Source organism: Cryptomeria japonica, chromosome 8 (genome assembly GCF_030272615.1).
Source record: "Cryptomeria japonica chromosome 8, Sugi_1.0, whole genome shotgun sequence".
Lineage (NCBI taxonomy): Eukaryota > Viridiplantae > Streptophyta > Pinopsida > Cupressales > Cupressaceae > Cryptomeria > Cryptomeria japonica.
In genome coordinates, this window is record NC_081412.1 from 1,772,787 (window position 1) to 1,778,090 (window position 5,304).

Sequence of the window (5,304 nt, forward strand, 5' to 3'; positions counted from 1 at the left end):
GAAAGTCATCGTTGCTGACTGCTCCTGCTAAATTTTCGCTCTGCAATATGGTCTCGTGGATGTGTAGATGACAATGAGGATGTATTTTCCCCTGTGGTCTATCTTATAGCCTACCCTAGCCCTCGCCTTCATTTTCCGAGTCAGTCTTCTTTATCCTGTGACTGTCATTTTATCCGGTCAGTCCATTCTAGCCTTTCTTTCTTATCGAGAGATTGTCTGCAATCTTTCCAGACATTTTCATCCAATCTCTCGAGGGGGCATATCATTCCCATCTTGGGGCAACTCTGTATCAGTTCATCTTATCTTCTTTGAAACAATGTGACAAACCGCATTGTCTCAAAAAGGGGCAAAATGTAGACACCTAAAATTGTCATGTCTAATTAAATAAATATTTTATTTATTTAATTATCTAAGCCTAATTCTTCTATTAATTAAATAAATCCTTATTTATTTAATTAATTCATTTATCCTCTTCTAGCCTTATTTCTCATTTAAATAAATACATTTATTTATTTAAATTATCCTTTTCCTAAATTAAATAAATATTCTTATTTATTTAATTATCCTACTTCTTCTATTAATTAAATAAATCTTTATTTATTTAATTAATTCATTAGCCTTTTCTACCCATGACACATGTCATTCATCTCTTAATTCATACACTACCTACCCCTCTCATTATTTTATTATTTCTTTTACCTACCCTCTAATCATAGCCGACCTCCTTTTACACCTCTCAATCTTATCCCTCCATTTCATATAGTGTCTTCTATATAAGGAGATGCTTCCTTCATTATCAAACCCTAATGCCCTAATGAGCTAATGACCTAAGAAGCTAACTACTTGATCAATTGACTACACTACGATCCTACTTGCAACCACATTCCGTTCTTTGTTGAGCTCTTGTCCACATAAAATCTGAGAGCAAATATATCAAGCAAGATCAATGGAGATAGGAAGAATGGAGATAAAAACCCTATTGGACATGTGATGGTATAATCTTTGTGATTTCATGTGGTTTGCATTGTCTTAGGTAATCTTCATATGTTATGGTGGATCTTTGTTGATTGTTAGGCTAGGGTTTTGTGGTTGGATTCATTTAGCCTTTCAATATTGTTATTATTCTTATCCATTTTCACCATATACAGATATGATGCATTAGAGGGAGAGGGTGGAGAGGGTAGGTCGGGAGGTGGTCTACTTTAGGGGGCTATACCACAGAGCAACAAGCTTCCTTATACATTGAGAGTGTGTGATCTCACAGAACACAGAGCCAGCAACCCACATAGAGCCAACAAACAGGTGGATCGGTGGGTTTTAGGCTACCTAGAGTAGGAGGATCCAGGGGAGGAGGTGCTGAGGAGGGGGTTGGGGAGATAGGTGGAGAGAGCTAGCTCCATTTTGTCTTATGTGTTATATTTTGACCCTTTGGGGTTATCATTGTATTATGACAGACATATTCACTTTTTTGAGCTTATATATATATGATTTTTTATGGTGGTGATACATGTATCTTATTATGATGGACTCTATTTATTATTTTATGATGTGATGCATGGATGATGATTATGGATGCATTGTGTTGACATATTGGTGATGCAAGATGGATGGTTATATATATATGCTTATGATGCGTTAATAACATGTTCATGGATGATGGATGCATGTACATGTGTGTATGATATGTTGTGGATGCAGGAAGAGTGATTATGTGGGTGCACATGTTTTTGAGATTTTTTGATGTGTATATATGTTGTATATGAGAATGTTAAATGTATAATGGATATGATGATTTAAGAAAATGAATATGCAATGTAATAATAGATGTGGATGCAAATGATTAATGCTAAATGATAAATTAGTCTAAGTGAGTAATAAATGCAATGAGGAATGAAAGATAATGTAATGCCACCTACACGGATAATGCAATGTAAATGATTATCGCTATGCAAAATAATGCGATCTAAATGAATGATGAAATGAATGAATAATGCAATGTAAATGCAAGATGGATGATGAATGTAATCTAAGCGAATGATTTTAATATAAATGGACAATGCCATCTAATATGAATGGATAATGTAACTTAAATGACGTATGCAAGATGGGTGTAGGATGCAATGCAATCTAAATGGTTATTGTTTGTGAAAATGATTAATCGGTAATGTAATCTAAGTCAATAGTGTAATGAAATGAATGGATAATGTAACCTAAATGAATAGATAATGCAATCTAGATGAATAATGAAATGAATGATGCCATCTAAGTGGACAATGAAATGAATGTATAATGCAATGAGTTATGTGTTCTAAATGAAGAATGTTTTTCTGAATATGCTGACAAAAGTACAATGATCTTGGATAAAAAAAATAGAAGAATAGGAGACAGGATTATTAGATGGGGAGAATTAGGAATTTATGGAATGATGGGGAGAGTTGTGCACAAAAGATGTGGAGAGCCAACCTACTTTAATATTTCCCTAGGTAACCCACACCACTGATTATAGGAACTAGGATGCCATGAGAAACCCAAGGCGTGGACTAACTCACAATCAAGCGAGAATTCCTTACGCACAGCTATGTAAGTGTTGAAGAACACTAGTACAAAGTTGTGGGTACGTGCAAGGAAACCCTCAAACACATCGATATCTCTTGTACACAAGAAGGTAAGTGTTGACAAACACTAGTACAAGGTCGCCAGTTCATACAAGAGAGATCCAAAACATGCCATGCCATGAAAATGTGCCCCATTATGCATCTATTGTAAACTTACCCGGATATGGAAGACTCGGGTAGTCATAGATAGATGCGGTCATAGGATAAAAGATGCAAGTCAAAATGAAAATCCAAGAAATCAAACAAGTCACCCATGCATTACCAAATAATGTCTCTTGCTAAGAGTAGGATTAGGATGAAGGATTAAAGTGTCAGGCAAGGGAAGGATTCATCCCTAGGGCAAAGGATAGGGTGGGTGGATTTGGACTAGGCAATTGACCAGATGACCCTAAAGGCTAACTTGTGGACTTAGGACTAACCTCAAGACTTGATGAAGTTCACACAGAGGCACAAGCTTAGGAAATGGGAGACAAAAGCTCAGTTTAATGGGACAATCTTTATTCATGATTTAGGCGAAGACTCATCATCACACGAGTGATTATTCTGGCAGGAGTGGAGGAACATTGTGGAGGGCGCATTTGGATAGTGAGGATAATGGATATGAGGTGATGGAGCATTGATCTGATAGATGATGGATCTAGATTATTTACCTCAGCACCTGCATGCAATTTTTCACCACGGTACTTGCCCATAGCACCACAAAGTGGTTTTCACTAATGGACGAATCGATTTTTCTTTACCTTTTTATTTTTTATTTTTTGAATTTTATTTTCAGAAACTCTTTTTGCATCATCATATGCTTTTATTGTGATTTTTCCTGATGTATCTACCAGGTCCTCAGAAAGCCCCAATTCTTTTATTAATTTATCTATACACACAAATTGAGTCTGGATCCACCGTCTATCAAGATACGTTTAACCTTGTGCTTCTGGATAAGGGTTTCGATGTGTAAATTTTTATTATGGTCTTCATTTGCAAGAGCGTCATTGGAAGTGAACACAAGGTGTTGCTGGGTGGCAAGCTTTCCAGTGAGAGCTTGAAATTGGGCAACATTGATATTATCGAGAACGCGAAACTCAAGGAGGGCTTGTTCCAAAATCTCCTTGTGGATAGGGGAAGTCTTGAGAATTTCTAAGATGGAGATCTGCACGGGGGTCTTCCCAAGATGGTCAAGTAGGTCATATCGGCGGGTGGAAGACATGGGGGGAGGTTTTGGTGGGGGAGGGGCTCCTTGGACAGTTACTCTCCCATGACAGTTAGTTACATTACAATCATTGCGAGAAGAGGGAGGTGTGGCACCTTGAATGACTACTTGGAGGGATTAGATCGACTTTCTGACTAGGATGGAGCAAGACCACCTTTGATAGTGATCTTGGGTCTTTTTGGGGTGGGGGATGGTTAGCTCCTTGTATAGTTATGACATTAACATGAGTATGTGCAGGCTCGATGCGACCTACTAAGGAGTCAAAACCTGTTATGTGGTTGGTATAATCATAGTTCACAGTGTTAGATGATGAGCCTTTACTTTTACCATGTTTTGGGAAGGGTTCCTGGTACATTTTGAGTTTGTCATTGTTGTTACCAGGTTTTGAAGTTTCTACCTCAATATCACCTCTATCAATGAGATCTTGTATGTAGATTTTAAGCTTCATACACTTTTGTGTATCATTTTCATTGATACGGTCATACTCACAATACTCATTCTCATTATACCACCTAGGTTTGGGTTGATTGGGATCGAACGAGCGAGTTATCGAGAAGACCATTGCGCCTGCTTGGACAAGCTTTTGAAACACAACTTTAATGGGCTCGACAAGATGAGTAAAGTCTCTTGGAGTCTTGTTATTGGATCGGGGTGGTCACCCCTGGACTGAGACATTGTTAGGGAGTTTCTGAGATTAATTTTGATTATTTTGATTGTTGAATTTGCAATTGGTGGTGGTGGATTTTGGAGGAGCGGCCACGGTATGGACCCGTTTTGCATGAGTCACACCATCATTGACTACGTTCTTATTTTGGACTAAAATTTTGGTTTATCAATATGGTAAGAGGAAGAATTTTGACTTGATCTTTGGTAATGTCTTAAGGTTCCTTCCTCTAACAAGAAACGTTCAAGAGCTAGGCCCTTGTCAGACAATTTTTGGAAAGATTTGATACATTGAGATGTCAAAGGTCTCGATAATTCGAGCACCAGATTATTTTGAAATAATTCAATTTGATGTTGTTTTGGAATGTCCCACTGGAATTTCTTGATAAGATGTTGCCATATTTGCAAGAAGTTAGCGAAAGTCTCTCCAGCCTTTGTTTCGTGTTACAAAGGTCCATCATGGAAACATCATTGGCAATGTTGTAGGCATAGTGAGCCATGAACTTTTCTGCTAAGTCTGGGAAGGAGGTGATAGAACCTCGAGGTAAGAATGAGAACCATGCAAGAGCATCTCTCGTGAGACTGTTAGGGAAGAGCCTTCGAAAGTACAAGTCACTATAGGAGACTTCTTGACATAAGATGTGAAACTCACGAACATGGTCTCGGGGGTCCCTTTGCCCTCATACTTTGTGAACTTAGTCGTCTCAAACCCTGGCGGGTATGGTGCAACTGATATAGATGGGTCATAAGGATAAGGACAAAATTCCTCAAACAAGTAAGGTTTCGTCTTGTTAGTCCCTTCCTTCACGATTTTGATAATGT